The 23,172-nt window shown below is 32.4% G+C and overlaps 1 long non-coding RNA gene across 1 annotated transcript in view; it reads left to right on the plus strand.

Annotated features, from left to right (window-relative positions):
- LOC134680915 (uncharacterized) overlaps window positions 1–22,016 on the plus strand; it is a 499,914-nt gene extending 477,898 nt beyond the window's left edge. Inside the window, exons 2-4 of the long non-coding RNA XR_010100536.1 lie at window positions 17,499–17,595; window positions 18,738–18,834; window positions 21,926–22,016. This is a non-coding gene — a long non-coding RNA (uncharacterized LOC134680915). The remainder of the gene's footprint in view (window positions 1–17,498; window positions 17,596–18,737; window positions 18,835–21,925) is intronic.
- The last annotated feature ends 1,156 nt before the right edge of the window (window positions 22,017–23,172 follow it).

Consider the following 23,172-nt stretch of genomic DNA (forward strand, 5'->3'; position numbering starts at 1 on the left):
TTTAAAAGTTCTTACATCACATATTCATGAGAATTATTTTTGTTGAGCCTGTGACATCTGTCACATAAGCAACGCATAGTGATCCTACATTCCGTTGTCGTCGTCGGCAGCGTCCACAAATATTCACTCTGTAGTTAAAGTTTTTTTGAAATTTTAATAACTTTCTTAAACTATACTGGATTTCTACCAAACTTTGACAGAAGCTTGTTTAATGAATAAAAGCTAGTATCTAGAAAATGTTTTCTGTTTTACCTTATATTTCTTATTAATGGACTTCATGGAGTTTCTCTTCAAATTAACATAACATACTGTCTTCAGTTAAGGTTTTTGTCGAGCATTCAACTTTAGTCGATAAAGCAAGACTAAGCGATTCTACATTCCATCGTCGTCAGCAGCGTACACAAATATTCACTCTGTGGTTAAAGTTTTTGAAATTTTAATAACTTTCTTAAACTATACTGGATTTCTACCAAACTTTGACAGAAGCTTGTTTATGATCATAAGATAGTACCCAGAAGTATTTTTTGTAAAAATAACATTCCATTTTTCCATATTTTACTTATAAATGGACTTAGTTTTTCTGCGGTGAAACATAACATTCACTCTGTGGTTAAAGTTTTTAGAATTTTAGTAACTTTCTTAAACTATCCTGGGTTTGTACCAAATTGGACAGAAGCTGGTTTATGATCATAAGATAGTATCCAGAAGTAAATTTTGTAAAATAAATGATCCGTTTTTTTCCGTATTTTAAATTTAAATGAACTTAGTTTTTCTGCAGGGAAACATTACATGTACATTCACTCTGGTTAAAGTTTTTCAAAATTTTAATAACTTTCTTAAACTATCCTGGGTTTGTACCAAACTTGGACAGAGGCTTATTTATGATCATAAGATAGTATCCAGAAGTAAATTTTGTAAAAAGATAACTCCATTTTTTTTGTATTTCACTTTTAAATGGACTTAGATTTTCTTCCAGTTAACATTACATGCAGTCTGCAGTTAAAGTTTTCAAATCATTTATTAGATTCATTAACTATCCTAAATTTTTACCAAACTTGGACAAAAGCTTCTTACAATCATAAGATAGTATCAAGAGGAATATTTTTATTGATTTTTTTCCTCATTTTGGTTGAGCCTGTGATTTACAGCAAAGGTAGGCGAGACACTGGGTTCTGCGGAACCCTTACAAATTTTTTAAAACATTTATTAGATTCATAATCCATCCTGGATTTTTACCAAACATGAACAGAAGCTTCTTACAATCAAAAGATATTGTCTAGAGGAACATTTGCAATAGTTTTTCCCCATTTTTGTTGAGCCTGCAACTAACAGCAAAAGTAAGCAAGACACTGGGATCCACGGAACCCTTACAAATTTTTCATATAAAGGGCTTAAATTAAACTTTTTCACCTTTAATAACAATGCCACAAAAAATGGCAAGCCAGAAAAAAATATTTTATGTCAAATATATTATCTTTCAAAATACAGATTATCAGGCTGTCTGCATATTGATTTGTTACAATAGAAATATGCAGACATTTAGATAATCGATTTATGGGGTTGTATTTGCGTATGATAGAAACAAGTTCTTTGTTTGATTGGCTAGTAATCTTTCGACATGATAAGTTTGGGTCAAAGATATTAAGACCAGTTTCATGTATTTGATGTCACAAAGCCTTAAACTGTTGTATCCTGTATGAATGAGAAAACAGCGATAACAACAAAAAAAAACATGGTGTTTATCAATTTAGGTCTCAATTATGCCCAACAACATCTATTGAAAACATCTGAAGCTGGTGAAGAATCTTTGTCTAAAACTGCCTTAATTTATCTTTACAAAACTTTTAAAAACATTGTTAGTACAACTTTTTGGAATTTTGGATCCTCAATGCTCTTCAACTTTGTACTTGTTTAGGTTTATGAATATATTTGATTTGAGCGTCACTGATGAGTCTTATGTAGACGAAACGCGCGTCTGGGGTACTGAATTATAATCCTGGTACCTTTGATAATTATAAGTGCATGATTTTACATGTTACTCAGTCAAACAATATATTTACCCCAACTTTTTGAGAAATTATTTTTTTATTTGAGTTGTCTCCCTTACTATTTTTGCCATTTTTGTTGAGCCTGCAACTTTTGTTGCAGAAAGCTCGACATAGAGATAGTGATGCGGTGGTGCTGTTAGCTCAATTCTTAAAAGGTTTATATTTTAGAAGGTGAAAGACCTCGATGCTTCCCATACTTTGTATATAGATGCCTCATGCTACGAAGTTTCCGTCTGTCACATGTCCAATGTCCTTGACCTAATTTTCATGGTTCAGTGACTACTTGAAAAAAAGGTTAAGATTTTTTGTAGTGTTAAATTCTATCTTATTATAAGTAATTGGATAACTATATTTGGTATGTGCGTACCTTGCAAGGTCCTCATGCAAGTCAGGCAGTTTTCAGTTGACCTGGACCTCATTTCATGGATCAGTGAACAAGGTTAAGTTTTGGTGGTCAAGTCCATATCTCAGATACTATAAGCAAAAGGTCTAGTATATTCAGTGTATGGAAGGACTGTGAAGTGTACATGTCCAACTGGCAGGTGTCATCTGACCTTGACCTCATTTTCATGGTTCAGTGGTTATAGTTAAGTTTTTTGTGTTTTGGTCTGATTTTCTCATACTTTATGCACTAGGTCTACTATATTTGTTGTATGGAATGATTGTAAGGTGTACATGTCTAGCGGGCAGATGTCATCTGACCCTGACCTCGTTTTCATGGTTCAGTGGTTAAAGTTAAGTCTTTAAGTTTTGGTCTTTTTATCTAGTATTATATGCCAAAGGTCAACTATACTTGGTGTATGGAAATATATTATGATCTATATGTCAGTTCCGCAGGTTTTATTTGACCATGACCTCAATTTCACGGTTCAGTGCACAGTGTTAATTTTTTGTGTTTTGGTCTATTTTTCCTAAACTATAAGTAATAGGTCAACTGTATTGTTAGAAGTACATGTCTGCCTGGCATGGTTCATCTGACCTTGACCTCATTTTCATGGTTCATTGGTCTTTGTTTAGCTATCTTGGTTAATGTTAAGTCTATGAGACAGTTGAAATAATGCTTTATACTTAGGACTATCAACATAATAGCAATGATTAGTAAAGAAGGCGAGACATTTCAGTGTGCACTCTTGTGTATGTAGACATGGTAAGATCATATGTTTTATACTGAAACAAGTTGTGTTTATTTCCTAAATATAGTAACACAGCTATATTTTGTACAATGTCAATTTCATCATGGAACATTTTTTCCACAGTCAGGTGTACATTAAAGGGTAAAAATAAGTTTGCAATGTGCCTTACAATTTAAATAGCTATCACTTTATTTATTTAAGTTGCAGTATAAAAATTATATTAGGTCAATGTCAGAAAATTATTTACTTGTTTGTACTCATTGCTAAACTGGGGAAGGGCTCAGTAGAACCTTGTCGTTCCCCAGTTTCTCAGCCTCATATAAAAAAGTTGATATTTTTCTTACATTGACCTAATATTGTTTATCTAACTGGATTGACCTGTAACCATTAGTGATTATTTTCTACTTAAGTATTTGAATATTTAGTCAAAATGATTAATATGCATGTTGATATAAATATTAAAGGCAAGGTCATACAACACAAAAGGGGGGCTATATTGTTTTACCATGTCTGTCCTTTGTTTTATATATCTGTTCAATTAAATACTTTTCTAAGGTACCACTTATGGTAGCTACCTTAAATTTGTCAGTAGGATTCATGTAAGTATGCTATACCGTGTAAGTCGGATTCATAGCTCAACATATTCCTGTTTACTGAGTATTCACATATTCTAAACATGCATATTGACAATGCAAAAAATATCATTGCATTATTTTGACTGTAGGGAAGTGCAAATAGGGGTACTATATGTACAAGTAGTTTTTATTTACTTTAAGAAGCAAAAAAAAAATATACTCGTACAAAAAAATTATAATGTTTGAATATTCTCCCCTTAATTTTCTCAAAAATTTATGTAAACAAGTCAATATTTTTTACAATACCCCCAAAATTCTTAAGTTTTGAGATGTAAAATCATGCCTTTAATGATTTTTCTCAGGTAAGCTCATAATTTTTTATTAGAGTTCAATGTTTCATCTTATTTATTCAACAAAGAAACTGATTGCGCAAAGATAATAAATTATTCTTAAGTATTTGTGCAAGGCCTTCAAAAATTGCTCTATTGGGGCTTGTAAATGAAGATAACAGACAAATGGGATTTACACTTGAATGGTTAGTAAAGACATCTGCAATGGGCAGATATATTAAAATTCTATTAGAGCAAAGAAATCCTAAGAATTCCAGAAATGTAGATAAGATGACTTTTTCACTTATATAAGTAAAAAATCTAAATGTCTGAGGGACATTACTAAGTCATATTTTTTCACTTGTAGAAGTATCCTACAAATTTACATATATAAGTATATTTTTTTTACTTCAAGTAAATAAAAATTACTTGTACAAGTAGTATTCCTGACTGTTATAGCTGTATGAAATTTGATATCAGGCTTCCTGACAACATGGCATATCTTGTTACAAAGTAACATGGTTTTAGATTCATATATATATATATAAGCATTAAATAAAGAAGTTCTATAAACAAGAAGCTGATGTCAGAGCTATATATATATATATGTATATACAACTCGTCTAAACATCAACCCAACAATGTGAGATCTGTTAATTTGCTTTCGCAAATTTTTGGTTCTTCCCTCGCCGGGATTCGAACCCATGCTACAGTGATATCGTGACACCAAATCGCCTGCACTGCATCCGTCCCGCTAGACCACACGACCACCTGGGCTCTCAAAAAAAGAGCTTTCGCTGGCCATGTGTTACCTTTCCACGTCAGTTTTAATCTAGCGGCGTACTACAGTACATGATATATAAGGCATGAAGATGTTATTGTTACAGATCAGCTAAATTATCTATAGTAAAGGATCCTACAAATTAATGTAAGACTCAGACGTACTTATGTGTATATATATAGCCTAGGTGGTCGTGTGGTCTAGCTGGACGGCTGCAGTGCAGACGATTTGGTGTCAAGATATCACAGTAGCATGGGTTCGAATCCCAGCGAGGGAAGAACCAAAAATTTGCGAAAGCAAATTTACAGATCTAACATTGTTGGGTTGATGTTTAGACGAGTTGTATATATATATATATATACAACTCGTCTAAACATCAAATACAACTCGTCTAAACATCAACCCAACAATGTTAGATCTGTAAATTTGCTTTCGCAAAGTTCAAATCCCGGGGATATGCAACTCGCCTAAACATCAACCCAACAATGTTAGATCTGTAAATTTGCTTTCGAACCCATGCTACTGTGATATCTTGACACCAAATCGTCTGCACTGCATCCGTCCCGCTAGACCACACGACCACCTGGGCTCTCAAAAAAAGAGCTTTCGCTGGCCATGTGTTACCTTTCCACGTCAGTTTTAATCTAGCGGCGTACTACAGTACATGATATATAAGGCATGAAGATGTTATTGTTACAGATCAGCTAAATTATCTATAGTAAAGGATCCTACAAATTAATGTAAGACTCAGACGTACTTATGTGTATATATATAGCCTAGGTGGTCGTGTGGTCTAGCGGGACGGCTGCAGTGCAGACGATTTGGTGTCAAGATATCACAGTAGCATGGGTTCAAATTCCAGCGAGGGAAGAACCAAAAATTTGCGAAAGCAAATTTACAGATCTAACATTGTTGGGTTGATGTTTAGACGAGTTGTATATATATATATATATACAACTCGTCTAAACATCAAATACAACTCGTCTAAACATCAACCCAACAATGTTAGATCTGTAAATTTGCTTTCGCAAAGTTCGAATCCCGGGGATATGCAACTCGCCTAAACATCAACCCAACAATGTTAGATCTGTCAATTTGCTTTCGCAAATTTTTGGTTCTTCCCTCGCCGGGATTTGAACTTTGCGAAAGCAAATTTACAGATCTAACATTGTTGGGTTGATGTTTAGACAAGTTGTATATATATAGGTAACCCGATGTTTAGACGAGTTGTATATATATATATATATATGTATATATATATACAACTCGTCTAAACATCAACCCAACAATGTTAGATCTGTAAATTTGCTTTCGCAAATTTTTGGTTCTTCCCTCGCCGGGATTCGAACCCATGCTTCTGTGATATCGTGACACCAAATCGCCTGCACTGCAGCCGTCCCGCTAGACCACACGACCACCTGGGCTCTCAAAAAAAGAGCTTTCGGTGGCCATATGTTACCTTTCCACGTCAGTTTTAATCTAGCGGCGTACTACAGTACATGATATATAAGGCATGAAGATGTTATTGTTACATATATATATACAACTCGTCTAAACATCAACCCAACAATGTTAGATCTGTAAATTTGCTTTCACAAATTTTTGGTTCTTCCCTCGCCGGGATTCGAACTTTGCGAAAGCAAATTTACAGATCTAACATTGTTGGGTTGATGTTTAGACGAGTTGTATATATATAGGTTGATGTTAAGACGAGTTGTATATATATATATATATATATACACAACTCGTCTAAACATCAACCCAACAATGTTAGATCTGTAAATTTGCTTTCGCAAAGTTCGAATCCCGGGGATATGCAACTCGCCTAAACATCAACCCAACAATGTTAGATCTGTAAATTTGCTTTCGCAAATTTTTGGTTCTTCCCTCGCCGGGATTCGAACTTTGCGAAAGCAAATTTACAGATCTAACATTGTTGGGTTGATGTTTAGAGGAGTTGTATATATATAGGTTGATGTTTAGACGAGTTGTATATATATATATATATACAACTCGTCTAAACATCAACCCAACAATGTTAGATCTGTAAAATTTGCTTTCGCAAATTTTTGGTTCTTCCCTCGCCGGGATTCGAACCCATGCTACTGTGATATTGTGACACCTAATCGCCTGCACTGCAGCTGTCCCGTATATATATATAGTGATTCTACCACTACATCGAGTGTAATACGATATTTATCCATTTGAGACAGTTAAATTTTCAAATTTAAAACACAAGGCTTGCCCGAGCGTTTTAAATATTTAAAATTTAACTGTCGAGAGTGGATAAATATCGTATTACACGAGATTTGGTGATAGAATCTGTTTCTCTAATGATTTTCAAACAATTTGCAGGCAAACTTATTCCTTCTTTACGAATGATCTGCAAAAAGAATGTGTTCTTTCTATATGATGTCATCAGGCATGGTCGCCTTTTTTCATGCCGTCACAATAGGGAATTCAGAGGAAAGCAAGAAAATTCGACGTCATAATCGGATTTTATCCAAAGATAAACTGAGATCAAACGAACCAAACGTTGAGTAATTTTTTTTATACAATGGATGCAGAAAGGGATAAATTCACCAAGAATTAGAGAAATATATATACAAGTACGTCTGAGTCAGTGACAACTCTACAACAGATTTGTCCATTGGATCACCAGCAATGATGGTGATACATGGCTGTGTACATTTTGTATTTACAACTCATCTAAACATCAACCCAACAATGTTTGATCTGTAAATTTGCTTTCGCAAATTTTTGGTTCTTCCCTCGCCGGAATTCGAACCCATGCTACTGTGATATCTTGACACCAAATCGTCTGCACTGCAGACGTCCCGCTAGACCACACGACCACCTAGGCTATATATATATATACATAAGTACGTCTGAGTCTTACATTAATTTGTAGGATCCTTTACTATAGATAATTTAGCTGATCTGTAACAATAACATCTTCATGCCTTATATATCATGTACTGTAGTACGCCGCTAGATTAAACTGACATGGAAAGGTAACACATGCCCACCGAAAGCTCTTTTTTTGAGAGCCCAGGTGTTCGTGTGGTCTAGCGGGACGGCTGCAGTGCAGGCGATTTGGTGTCAAGATATCACAGTAGCATGGGTTCGAATCCCGGCGAGGAAAGAACCAAAAATTTGCAAAAGCAATTACAGATCTAACATTGTTGGGTTAATGTTTAGACGAGTTGTGTACTAAAAAATATTGACACCGTGGCATAACATTGTGGCCACAAGTTAAAATTTGTTTTCTGTTTAGTATTAAATTTAAATTAAGATCCATTTTGTAACATCTTGTGATCAATTTTATTTGGCAATCGCCAATGGCAGTCAGCAGGGTTAAAGAACATCAGTTGTTCGACCTGTTAGTCAAATGCGTTTTGTTTAAATATACTTTTTCACTTTTTTGGTCTTTTGGAAAATGTTGTTTGTGCTGTTTTAGACCCTTCTACAACGAAATTTGTTTTACATGCACACGTATAAAAATTGCGGTTTTTATCCAACACAATCATAGGTTTGAACGTAGTTTTCAATTTAGACTCGTATATATATATATATATATAGCTCTGACATCAGCTTCTTGTTTATAGAACTTCTTTATTTGCAATTTGTTTTTCTGAACTACAAATAAAAGCTTCCTTAACTTTGATATTAGACCTAACATACTTAACCTTAATTGTAATGCAATTTCAGAATTGTTTTTCTTCAACTTCCTGTTAAATGGAAATTTTAAGTGGTAGTATCAATAGTTAACTATTGCTCAGATCTATTTTTATTTGATAGTCATTTTCAGTCTAAATTTAGAATTTTAAGTAATTGAGATTTAAGTAGTAAACGGGATGCATTTACTTCTACAAATACGTTTATTTTCTTTCATTTAAATCAAAAAAACTGTTATAACCTGTTTCAAACTTTTGATGAGCCTGCAACTTAAGTTGCAGAAAGCTCGACATAGGGATAGTGATCCGGCGGCGGTGTAAGGTAACTTCTTACAGGATTTATATTTTAGAAGGTAGAAGACTTTGATGCTTTATACTTTGTATAAGGAGGCCTCATATTACGAAGTTTCGGTCAGTCACATGTCCAATGTTCTTGACCTCATTTTCATGTTTCAGTGACTACTTGAAAAAAAGTTTTGGAATGTTAAATTCTCTCTTATTATAAGTAGTAGGATAACTATATTTAGTATGTGCATACCGTGCAAGGTCCGCATGCCCGTCAGACAGTTTTCACTTGACCTCGACCTCATTTCATGAATCAGTAAACAAGGTTAAGTTTTGCTGGACAAGTCCATATCTCAGATACTATAAGCAATAGGTCTAGTATATTGGGTGTATGGAAGGACTGTGAAGTGTACATGTCCAACTGGCAGGTGTCATCTGACCTTGACCTCATTTTCATGGTTCAGTGGTTATAGTTAAGTTTTTGTGTTTTGGTCGGTTTTGCTTATACTGTATGCAATTGATCTACTATATTTGGTGTATGGAATGATTGTTAGGTGTATATGTCTAGCTGGTAGGTGTCATCTGACCTTGAACTCATTTTCATGGTTCAGTGGTCAAAGTTATATTTTTGAGTTTTGGTCTATTTTTCTAATGCAATAAGCAATTGGCCAATTATATTTGGTGTATATAAATATTTTATGATCTATATGTCAGTCACACAGATTTTATTTGACTTTGATCTCATTCTCACAGTTCATTGCTCAGTGTTAAGATTTTGTGTTTTGGTCTATTTTTCTTAAACTATAAGCTATAGGTCAACTTTATTTGTTGTATGGAAGAATTGTTAGCTGTACATGTCTGCCTGGCATGTTTTATCATGTTTATCTGACCTTGACATCGTTTTCATGGTTCATTGATCAATGTTTGGTTTTCTTGGTTAATGTTAAGTTTATGTGACAGTTGTAATAAACATTTAGGACTATCAACATAAAATCAATGATTAGTAAAGAAGGCGAGACATTTCAATGTGTGCGCTCTTGTTCATAAATAGTATGGTAATTTAATTAGTTAAAAAATTGATTAATTGTTCATATCACAATTGAACTCTTCTGAAATTTTACCAATGCATTGGGTGTAATACAATAAATCTCCATTGTCTGCCAAGGTCATAGATATTTAGAATTCTATTCCAATAGTTAAAAATATTATATCGGACGAAATGAAGTGATGTTTAGATGATATGAAAATAAACTTTATCTTTATCATGTTTATTGTCCACAATCAGCAGAAACCTTGATTTCCTTCCTTAGAAAATGGTGGATGTAACCTCACTCCTGATCGTACAGCTAGATAGAAGTCTCACATTTCATTCAAGTATCTCAAAGATCTCTTAAAACTTAAACTAATTTAAACGAATTGGTTGATTTCTCACTGACCTTTACCCCACAATTCTTTTAATGCATAACAGATATCTGTGTCATGATACTTCATATGTATCAAATAAACGCTCATTCATAGTCTTTGGAAGAATGAGGATATTAGATATACATTGTACAAGTAAATTACAAGTTATTCAAACTGAAAATAAAAGAATTGAATGAATGACTGCAGTTTTCCTAAAAAAAAATTAAGTGTCTATTTCCGTAAAAGTGTATTGAAGAAAACCAACAAATAATCTATAAGTATGCATTCCAAATGTTAAAGGGAATTTAAAATTGTAGATTGCTCAACTACCTTCAGTTATCATTTTACTTCTTTTTTATAAGTTGGTTTTACTCCTTGGTAATCATACCTTGCTTTCAACTTCTATATAAAGTTAAAAGTATCTAAGAGTTGATATGATTCCTGAATGATTATAGGTTTCATAACGAATGAGAATGGGATAAAGCTTGATTTCAACTAGTTTTTTAATGTCAATATAATAATAGGCTCGTTTATTATTACTATTTCAATTAAACAACCAGAGTTGATATCAAGCAATTACAACTTTCCACAGGTTTAGTCCAGTCAATCTAGCATAAATTTGACCCTAACCCAAAAGTAATTGCAACAGAAGATTTTTAAGTTTTAATCTTTAGCATTATACCCCAAATATACACAGAAAAAAGTCCCTTAAAATCTAATTTGAGGAAGACTAAAAAAATCACCATTTAAAGTTCCTATGGAGATTTGCATTGAAAAGGAAGATAACTCTTTCAAAAAAGGCAGAAATATCAATAAAAATTGATACTAAATTATAACTTTACCGCTTCTATCCATCAGAATGTATTGATTCTTGATTTTTTTTTGTCAGTCTTTAGAGTATATTAAACAACTCTAAAGGTGTTTTCATATAATTATGTTATCAAGCTATAATCTAGATTTTGTCATTCATGAGTTGACCATTTATTGAATTCTGAAAAAAATATCATATACAGATATAAACAATACAAAATTTTCACAATATATTTTCAAAATGGTTACAAAGCTTCAAATTTGCAATTTCTTTCATGAAAAATGCATGAAAAAAATAAAACTACCCATAACACTTCGGTTTTGTACATTTCATGAGCAGAAGCTTATATGATTTAGTCAGATACAAACTTATAACCCCATCAAAGTATCATACTTTACATAAATTTCAAGAAAAGCAACAAAAAACTGACCAAAAAAGACTCTTTTATCAAGAGTTATCTTCCCTCCCAATGTTAATTTCCATAGGAAATCAAAAATGGTGATTTTGAGTTTTCCTAAAATTAGATTTTATGGGACTTTTTTCTGTGTATATAAAGGGCATAATGCTATAGATTAGAACTAAAACATTTTCTGTTGCAATTAGTTTGAGGTTAAATCTTAGTTTGACTGGACTAGTTAGTAAACTATTTCTCTTATGGTTAACACTCTGAATGTGTTTAACTAAAAATTCTGCGAAATGTTGTTAGTATTTTGCACATTCAAGTATGACTGTATATGTCCTTTTCCAGTGTCCAACTTTAACATCAGACATTTTAAGACTTTTTGTACACTTCAGAATGTAATAAAATTTGACAAAAAGAAGATTGTCAGGTGAAATGTGCAAGTTATTTGCGTATTGCAAATATGTATTGAAGAAATCAAGTAGATGTATGTTGCCATGGACAAAATGTACATTTTCTTAACCTTTCAAAGTCATCAATGACCTAATGAGTAGCCATTGGAAATACTGTAATTTTGTCTTGTGAGACATGATAAGACATCAAATTAAAGCAGATGTTCATATCACCTTTTTCGTATCACACTCTGTGTAGTGCAATATAAGAAATATATATTCATGCAAGAAACAGATAACAGGTCACAACCATAAGAGAAAATGAAATACACAATTATCAGGGATATTGTTATATTAAATGCATCATTATTTTAGGTGGAATCAGCCAGCTCAGTATGTAGTTCCTTGGGTACAAGTAGAGGGTTACAGTTTACAGAATTGGAAAGAAAAATGGACAATATTAACTACAAAACTTAGACAAATGATGGTCAAACAGGATTAGGATTAATTTGTTATGAAATATAAACATGGCCTTGAAAAAGGCATGTTTAAAGGAAGATTGAAGGCAATTATAAATATTCAATCATGTGGAACAGACAAGGACCTTTCATAGCATGTTAAAGTTGAGTTTGGAGGCAGTATGATAAAATATTGTATATATATGTCCTTTTAATAATAAATAATTTTAATTTAATTTTTCTGTCATCAATTTGATTGTTTATCAGTCACAACTATGTTTCACCAACTACTAGACCAGAGAAAAGAATTCATTGAAATGTTCACAGAATATTTTGCCCAAATTTCAAAAGTTCAAATTAGTCTTCTTATAGTACTGTGGATTCATTTATTTTCGTGGGTACCAATTTTCGTGGATTAAGAAAATCTTGCATGTTCGTGGATATTTAATTTTGTGGTTTTGCCGAGTCTGTATATATAAACCCATATACAAGTTTGTATTCGTTGAACATTTAATTTCGTGGTTCTGCTGTACCCACGAAATCCTCGAAAATTGGTATCCAACAAACAATAATGAATCCACAGTATATAGAAATGATGGGCTTGTAGGGACAAACTGAGTACTATTATGTGTGAAATCGGCTCCTTGTACAGTGTTCAACCTTGAAACTTCATTGAAAGAATGCACTGATTTGGAAGTGGTTCATTTTCTTTTGAGCAACTGTTTGATGACTTTCCACAACTTTTTTGGAACTTAGTTATTTCTTACAAAGTTGCACATGGTTTTTATACGACCGCAAATTTTGAAAAAATTTTCGTCGTATATTGCTATCACGTTGGCGTCGTCGTCGTCGTCGTCGTCGTCGTCGTCGTCGTCGTCCGAATACTTTTAGTTTTCGCACTCTAACTTTAGTAAAAGTGAATAGAAATCTATGAAATTTTAACACAAGGTTTATGACCATAAAAGGAAGGCTGGTATTGGTTTTGGGAGTTTTGGTCCCAACATTTTAGGAATTAGGGGCCAAAAAGGGCCCAAATAAGCATTTTCTTGGTTTTTGCACTATAACTTTAGTTTAAGTTAATAGAAATCTATGAAATTTTGACACAAGGTTTATGACCACAAAAGAAAGGTTGGGATTGATTTTGGGAGTTTTGGTTTCATCAGTTTAGGAATTAGGGGCCAAAAAAGGGCCCAAATAAGCATTATTCTTGGTTTTCGCACAATAACTTTAGTTAAAGTAAATAGAAATCAATGAAATTTAAACACAATGTTTATGACCACAAAAGGAAGGTTGGTATTGATTTTGGGAGTTTCGATCCCAACAGTTTAGGAATTAGGGGCCAAAAAGGGACCCAAATAAGCATTTTTCTTGGTTTTCGCACCATAGCTTTAGTATAAGTAAATAGAAATCTATGAAATTTAAACACAAGGTTTATGACTATAAAAGGAAGGTTGGTATTGATTTTGGGAGTTTTGGTCCCAACAGATAAGGAAAAAGGGGCCCAAAGGGTCGAAAATTAAACTTTGTTTGATTTCATCAAAATTGAATAATTGGGGAACTTTAATATGCCGAATCTAACTGTGTATGTAGATTCTTAATTTTTGGTCCCGTTTTCAAATTGGTCTACATTAAGGTCCAAAGGGTCCAAAATTAAACTTAGTTTGATTTTAACAAAAATTGAAACTTTGGGGTTCTTTGATATGCTGAATCTAAAAATGTACTTAGATTTTTGATTATTGGCCCAGATTTCAAGTTGGCCCAAATCAAGGTCCAAAATTAAACATTGTTTGATTTCATCAAAAATTGAATAATTGGGGTTCTTTGATATGCCAAATCTAACTGTGTATGTAGATTCTTAATTTTTGGTCCAGTTTTAAAATTGGTCTAAATTAAAGTGCAAAGGGTCCAAAATTAAACTAAGTTTGATTTTAACAAAAATTAAATTCTTGGGCCTCTTTGATATGCTGAATCTCAACATGTACTTAGATTTTTGATTATGGGCCCAGTTTTCAAGTTGGTCTAAATCAGGATCTAAAATTATTATATTAAGTATTGTGCCATAGCAAGTCTTTTCAATTGCACAGTATTGTGCAATGGCAAGAAATATCTTATTTCACAATATTGTGAAATAGCAAATTTTTTTTTTAATTAAGAGTTATCTTTCTTTGTCCAGTATAGTAAGCAAGAAATATCTGCAAGAATTTTTTTTTAATTGGAGTTATCTTTCTTTGTCCAGAATCAACTTAAATCTTTGTTATATACAATATACAATGTATATTCACTGTTTACTACCAACTGATAAATTTAAATAATCTTTACCATTCAGTGATAACAAGCAGTTTTTTTTACATCTTAATATTTTATGATGTATTTAAATGAGTAGTAATTGTTGCAAACTCCATTAGAATATTTTAATTGAAATTAGTTTTGGAATAAGGGAAAGGGGGATGTGATTAAAAAATTGGGTTCAATTTTTCTCATTTGAAATTTCATAAATAAAAAGAAAATTTCTTCAAACATTTTTTTGAGAGGATTAATATTCAACAGCATAGTGAATTGCTCTAAGAGAAAACAAAAATTTTAAGTTCATTTGAATACATTCATTCTGTGTCAGAAACCTATGCTGTGTCAACTATTTAATCACAATCCAAATTTAGAGCGGAATCCAGCTTGAATGTTGTGTCCATACTTGCCCCAACCGTTCAGGGTTCAACCTCTGCGGTCGTATAAAGCTACGCCCTGCGGAGCATCTGGTTAAAAATGTTAAACAAATTTATTAATAAGTGATGACCTTAGCCATCTCTCATTACCACATATATCTGTCAAATTATAAAAAAAAACATAGAATAAGATAGCATTTGCAGGTTTAATCGACATATGAGGGAACAGTTGTTGGACAATATTTTAACTATAAACAACAATCACAGGAAAGGGTAGAAAAAGCACTATCCTTCATATGTTAAAAATCAAAATGTTGCCATACTCAATGTACTTATGATTAAACCAATAAACCCATCTATGTGTTGATGCAATTAACCACTGTTCACTTTGTAATGTGCAGCAATATCTAATTGATTCTTATTATATGTGAAAAGTGAAAAGCACAAAAAGGAAATGCTTCCCCTCACATCAATACTACTGAAATAATGATGTTCAATTTGTTAGCCAATGACAAAGAATTCAACTTTACATGACCAAAATGGTCAATTGACCCCCTAAGGAGTTTTTGTCCTTTATAGTCAATTTTTAACAATTTTCATAAAATTTGTAAATTTTTACTTACATTTTCCACTCAAACTACTGGGCCAAGTTCATTATAGATAGAGATAATTGTAAGCAGCAAGAATGTTCAGTAAAGTAAGATGTACAAACACATCACCATCACCAAAACAATTTTTTTTCGTGAATCCATCTGCATCCTTTGTCACTGGTATTAAAGAGCATTTACGATTATCCCAATATGGCGACAGCAGATATAGGTGAAATCTTTACAGTTATTTTTCTCAAATGAAGCATGTTTTTGTCACTAGTTACTCAGCTGCAAGGTTTCTCTATACCAATACATCATATTTGAATCGTAACGGTGCACTGGAATTGTCTAGGGGTAAATTCAGTAAATAAATATACGTCATCAGGGACCGCCCATTTAGGGGAGAGCTTTCTGTATAACACTGAAGTTATATGGTCTTCTGATTGGCAGATAATGTTTGTAATAAATATTTTTTGGTAGATGGATCAAAACTAGAGTTGAAAAAAATAAAAAAATAAATGCTGAATGTACTAATTTTTTTCTCTTCAGGGTTGAAAAGTAATGGGGGTCAGTATGGGAATTCAGTGCGAATCTACATTGTTTGTAAACAAGGCCATGTGAATGCCCAAAAATGCTGCATGACCCCATGTTTTTATTGTTGCAAAAGATAGGGCTACATTTGTACTTTCATGAATGATATATGAAAGATTTTAATTTCTAAAGGTAAATCAGGTATAAATTTATTTCCACACATAGAATAGCATTAAAGTCAATGGGAGATTTTACTGAATTTACCCCTATAGGGGTAAATTCAGTAAAAAAATATACGTCATCAGGGACCGCCCATTTAGGGGAGAGCTTTCTGTATAACACTGAAGTTATATGGTCTTCTGATTGGCAGATAATGTTTGTAATAAATATTTTTTGGTAGATGGATCAAAACTAGAGTTGAAAAAAAAAAAAAAAAAAATGCTGAATGTACTAATTTTTTTCTCTTCAGGGTTGAAAAGTAATGGGGGTCTGTATGGGAATTCAGTGCGAATCTACATTGTTTGTAAACAAGGCCATGTGAATGCCCAAAAATGCCGCATGACCCCATGTTTTTATTGTTGCAAAAGATAGGGCTACATTTGTACTTTCATGAATGATATATGAAAGATTTTAATTTCTAAAGGTAAATCAGGTATAAATTTATTTCCACACATAGAATAGCATTAAAGTCAATGGGAGATTTTTTACTGAATTTACCCCTATAGGAAAATATGCACTTTTTCACTGTACTTGTCCAAGGCCACACAATAATCACAAAACTCATTTCCTGTGAATGTTCATGTAAAGGAAGGATTTTGGAACCATTTAAAGCTGTTTTTTACACAAATTTCTATCTTTAACTGCGGCTATCCAGGATGCACTCAGTGTACAGTGAGAGAAGCATGAAGTATATTTTAAAAATCAGTTTTGTGTCCAGATTGAAAGAAACAATAGAAATTACACTTGAGAGTTATGATATCAATGAAAGGCATGAATATTCTCCCCATTTACATCACATTTTACACATATTTCTTCTCATAATGTATAAAATCATATGAAAAAAATGGATTACCTCCCTTTGACAGAGCGTTTTTTTTTTAGCTGTGTTCCTCATGTTAAGTTGTAGAACAAGTGGTAAATAAGCACTTTTCTTGTATTTTAACACTCGAATAATCTGACCGCATGGAGGTATTCATTTATTTTTACATAACGCTTTGCGTTTCTTTATTTAAAGAATATACTAGACAAGTTTTCATGATTACAAGTCCTTCATCTATGAAACAAGTGTTAAAATGTTTGTAATTGGATTTTTAAGTTAAATTATTGCTTTTAAATACTCTAAATTGTTCCTTCAATCTCCCAAATGTAAATTTTGGTCATACCTAATCTTATTTTTTCATATTTGGCACTTTTTTCTACTTCAGTTCTAGCTGTCTAGTTTTGGCGAAGAACCCATCCTGATGTCCGGGTAACAGGAATTTCTGCAGAGTGATTGTCAATGACATTTTGTGTAATTAACAAGTAATTAAAACACAGATTTAGTATAATGAAACATAATTGTTGTTTTATTTGGGATGAAACTGCTTAAGAAAGCCTTTGAAAAGTCTTTTTGTGGTCTTTTCATGGTATTTAATCAAACACTTCCATATAAGGAAAAAAACTAACTAAGAGTACACCAAGACTTTAGTTTCTAGATGTACTTGCAATACTACTCAAAGCAAACACAGAAAACAATTCATATTTATTAAACATAGTATTTTACACCATTCTTTTAAAAACAGTCAATGCCCAACTGTATATACCAAATATACATTGGCCGCAGTATGGGCTGTAGTATAAATTTTGCTCTATCTTTACAAATTCAGCATTTTTGAAGGTTGTATTGAAACTGGAACTTGAAAATTGGATACATTACATGTTTATTACAAAAAAAGATGGAAAAGAAGTAAAGAAGTCTCTTATAGGAAAATATGCACTTTTTCACTGTACTTGTCCAAGGCCACACAATAATCACAAAACTCATTTCCTGTGAATGTTCATGTAAAGGAAGGATTTTGGAACCATTTAAAGCTGTTTTTTACACAAATTTCTATCTTTAACTGCGGCTATCCAGGATGCACTCAGTGTACAGTGAGAGAAGCATGAAGTATATTTTAAAAATCAGTTTTGTGTCCAGATTGAAAGAAACAATAGAAATTACACTTGAGAGTTATGATATCAATGAAAGGCATGAATATTCTCCCCATTTACATCACATTTTACACATATTTCTTCTCATAATGTATAAAATCATATGAAAAAAATGGATTACCTCCCTTTGACAGAGCGTTTTTTTTTTAGCTGTGTTCCTCATGTTAAGTTGTAGAACAAGTGGTAAATAAGCACTTTTCTTGTATTTTAACACTCGAATAATCTGACCGCATGGAGGTATTCATTTATTTTTACATAACGCTTTGCGTTTCTTTATTTAAAGAATATACTAGACAAGTTTTCATGATTACAAGTCCTTCATCTATGAAACAAGTGTTAAAATGTTTGTAATTGGATTTTTAAGTTAAATTATTGCTTTTAAATACTCTAAATTGTTCCTTCAATCTCCCAAATGTAAATTTTGGTCATACCTAATCTTATTTTTTCATATTTGGCACTTTTTTCTACTTCAGTTCTAGCTGTCTAGTTTTGGCGAAGAACCCATCCTGATGTCCGGGTAACAGGAATTTCTGCAGAGTGATTGTCAATGACATTTTGTGTAATTAACAAGTAATTAAAACACAGATTTAGTATAATGAAACATAATTGTTGTTTTATTTGGGATGAAACTGCTTAAAAAAGCCTTTGAAAAGTCTTTTTGTGGTCTTTTCATGGTATTTAATCAAACACTTCCATATAAGGAAAAAAACTAACTAAGAGTACACCAAGACTTTAGTTTCTAGATGTACTTGCAATACTACTCAAAGCAAACACAGAAAACAATTCATATTTATTAAACATAGTATTTTACACCATTCTTTTAAAAACAGTCAATGCCCAACTGTATATACCAAATATACATTGGCCGCAGTATGGGCTGTAGTATAAATTTTGCTCTATCTTTACAAATTCAGCATTTTTATACGACCGCAAATTTTGAAAAAATTTTCGTCGTATATTGCTATCACGTTGGCGTCGTCGTCGTCGTCGTCGTCCGAATACTTTTAGTTTTCGCACTCTAACTTTAGTAAAAGTGAATAGAAATCTATGAAATTTTAACACAAGGTTTATGACCATAAAAGGAAGGCTGGTATTGATTTTGGGAGTTTTGGTCCCAACATTTTAGGAATTAGGGGCCAAAAAGGGCCCAAATAAGCATTTTCTTGGTTTTCGCACTATAACTTTAGTTTAAGTTAATAGAAATCTATGAAATTTTGACACAAGGTTTATGACCACAAAAGAAAGGTTGGGATTGATTTTGGGAGTTTTGGTTTCAACAGTTTAGGAATTAGGGGCCAAAAAAGGGCCCAAATAAGCATTATTCTTGGTTTTCGCACAATAACTTTAGTTAAAGTGAATAGAAATCAATGAAATTTAAACACAATGTTTATGACCACAAAAGGAAGGTTGGTATTGATTTTGGGAGTTTCGGTCCCAACAGTTTAGGAATTAGGGGCCAAAAAGGGACCCAAATAAGCATTTTTCTTGGTTTTCGCACCATAGGGTTAGTATAAGTAAATAGAAATCTATGAAATTTAAACATAAGGTTTATGACTATAAAAGGAAGGTTGGTATTGATTTTGGGAGTTTTGGTCCCAACAGTTAAGGAAAAAGGGGCCCAAAGGGTCCAAAATTAAACTTTGTTTGATTTCATCAAAATTGAATAATTGGGGTTCTTTGATATGCCGAATCTAACTGTGTATGTAGATTCTTAATTTTTGGTCCCGTTTTCAAATTGGTCTACATTAAGGTCCAAAGGGTCCAAAATTAAACTTAGTTTGATTTTAACAAAAATTGAAACCTTGGGGTTCTTTGATATGCTGAATCTAAAAATGTACTTAGATTTTTGATTATTGGCCCAGTTTTCAGGTTGGCCCAAATCGAGGTCCAAAATTAAACATTGTTTGATTTCATCAAAAATTGAATAATTGGGGTTCTTTGATATGCCAAATCTAACTGTGTATGTAGATTCTTAATTTTTGGCCCAGTTTTAAAATTGGTCTAAATTAAAGTGCAAAGGGTCCAAAATTAAACTAAATTTGATTTTAACAAAAATTAAATTATTGGGCCTCTTTGATATGTTGAATCTAAACATGTACTTAGATTTTTGATTATGGGCCCAGTTTTCAAGTTGGTCCAAATCAGGATCTAAAATTATTATATTAAGTATTGTGCAATAGCAAGTCTTTTCAATTGCACAGTATTGTGCAATGGCAAGAAATATCTAATTTCACAATATTGTGAAATAGCAAATTTTTTTTTAATTAAGAGTTATCTTTCTTTGTCCAGTATAGTAAGCAAGAAATATCTGCAAGAATTTTTTTTAATTGGAGTTATCTTTCTTTGTCCAGAATCAACTTAAATCTTTGTTAAATACAATAAACAATGTATATTCACTTTTTACTACCAACTGGTAAATTTAAATAATCTTTACCATTCAGTGATAACAAGCAGTTTTTTTACATCTTAATATTTTATGATGTATTTAAATGAGTAGTAATTGTTGCAAACTCCATTAGAATATTTTAATTGAAATTAGTTTTGGAATAAGGGAAAGGGGGATGTGAATAAAAAATTGGGTTCAATTTTTCTCATTTGAAATTTCATAAATAAAAAGAAAATTTCTTCAAACATTTTTTTGAGAGGATTAATATTCAACAGCATAGTGAATTGCTCTAAGAGAAAACAAAAATTTTAAGTTCATTTGAATACATTCATTCTGTGTCAGAAACCTATGCTGTGTCAACTATTTAATCACAATCCAAATTTAGAGTGGAATCCAGCTTGAATGTTGTGTCCATACTTGCCCCAACCGTTCAGGGTTCAACCTCTGCGGTCGTATAAAGCTACGCCCTGCGGAGCATCTGGTTGAAGGTTGTATTGAAACTGGAACTTGAAAATTGGATACATTACATGTTTATTACAAAAAAAGATGGAAAAGAAGTAAAGAAGTCTCTTATAGGAAAATATGCACTTTTTCACTGTACTTGTCCAAGGCCACACAATAATCACAAAACTCATTTCCTGTGAATGTTCATGTAAAGGAAGGATTTTGGAACCATTTAAAGCTGTTTTTTACACAAATTTCTATCTTTAACTGCGGCTATCCAGGATGCACTCAGTGTACAGTGAGAGAAGCATGAAGTATATTTTAAAAATCAGTTTTGTGTCCAGATTGAAAGAAACAATAGAAATTACACTTGAGAGTTATGATATCAATGAAAGGCATGAATATTCTCCCCATTTACATCACATTTTACACATATTTCTTCTCATAATGTATAAAATCATATGAAAAAAATGGATTACCTCCCTTTGACAGAGCGTTTTCTTTTTAGCTGTGTTCCTCATGTTAAGTTGTAGAACAAGTGGTAAATAAGCACTTTTCTTGTATTTTAACACTCGAATAATCTGACTGCATGGAGGTATTCATTTATTTTTACATAACGCTTTGCGTTTCTTTATTTAAAGAATATACTAGACAAGTTTTCATGATTACAAGTCCTTCATCTATGAAACAAGTGTTAAAATGTTTGTAATTGGATTTTTAAGTTAAATTATTGCTTTTAAATACTCTAAATTGTTCCTTCAATCTCCCAAATGTAAATTTTGGTCATACCTAATCTTATTTTTTCATATTTGGCACTTTTTTCTACTTCAGTTCTAGCTGTCTAGTTTTGGCGAAGAACCCATCCTGATGTCCGGGTAACAGGAATTTCTGCAGAGTGATTGTCAATGACATTTTGTGTAATTAACAAGTAATTAAAACACAGATTTAGTATAATGAAACATAATTGTTGTTTTATTTGGGATGAAACTGCTTAAAAAAGCCTTTGAAAAGTCTTTTTGTGGTCTTTTCATGGTATTTAATCAAACACTTCCATATAAGGAAAAAAACTAACTAAGAGTACACCAAGACTTTAGTTTCTAGATGTACTTGCAATACTACTCAAAGCAAACACAGAAAACAATTCATATTTATTAAACATAGTATTTTACACCATTCTTTTAAAAACAGTCAATGCCCAACTGTATATACCAAATATACATTGGCCGCAGTATGGGCTGTAGTATAAATTTTGCTCTATCTTTACAAATTCAGCATTTTTGAAGGTTGTATTGAAACTGGAACTTGAAAATTGGATACATTACATGTTTATTACAAAAAAAGATGGAAAAGAAGTAAAGAAGTCTCTGCGCTTTGAAAATTGCTGTTGAAAAATTTGGGATGATAATCCTAACTCGGAAAAAAGATCGTAATTATGTATTAAAATATGAAAGGATAATCGTAACTGGATAGTGTTTTATTGATATTGACACTAAAAACGTATATCTGATAGCACATGATGAAATTATGGTGATGAATTCATCACATTTCAACATCTTATGACAAATCTTATTGTGCATATATAATTATTAATGGTTCTAATAAAAACAGCTACATACTATTATATCATAAAATTGGAAGGGTGAACAAGCTTCAAGAAATTTGGATATGGGAAAAACACGAAATATTTTAACAGAAAACTCCCAAGAACTAGGAATGTCACAAAATATTGAAATAAGCGAAGAGACAATTTTAAAGGAAGTTATTATATATGGCAAATACTTGTCAGGGAAATGTATGTGTCACCCTACATCAGATTTGTGATTAATAAAATTGAGAATGGAAATGGGGAATGTATCAAAGAGACAACAACCCGACCATAGAAAAAAACAACAGCAGAATGTCACCAACAGGTCTTCAATGTCGCGAGAAATTCCCGCACCCGGAGGCGTCCTTCAGCTGGCCCTGTGACTGTTAAGGAACATTGATTTATCCTGAATGAAAACATAGTAAATATTATTTTAAATCATTTAATGCAGGTGGCTATATGTGCTATTTCTTCCCCCGGCTGCTGGTTCAAT

The sequence above is a fragment of the Mytilus trossulus genome, chromosome 8, assembly GCF_036588685.1.
Source record: "Mytilus trossulus isolate FHL-02 chromosome 8, PNRI_Mtr1.1.1.hap1, whole genome shotgun sequence".
In the NCBI taxonomy this organism is placed as follows: Eukaryota; Metazoa; Mollusca; class Bivalvia; order Mytilida; family Mytilidae; genus Mytilus; species Mytilus trossulus.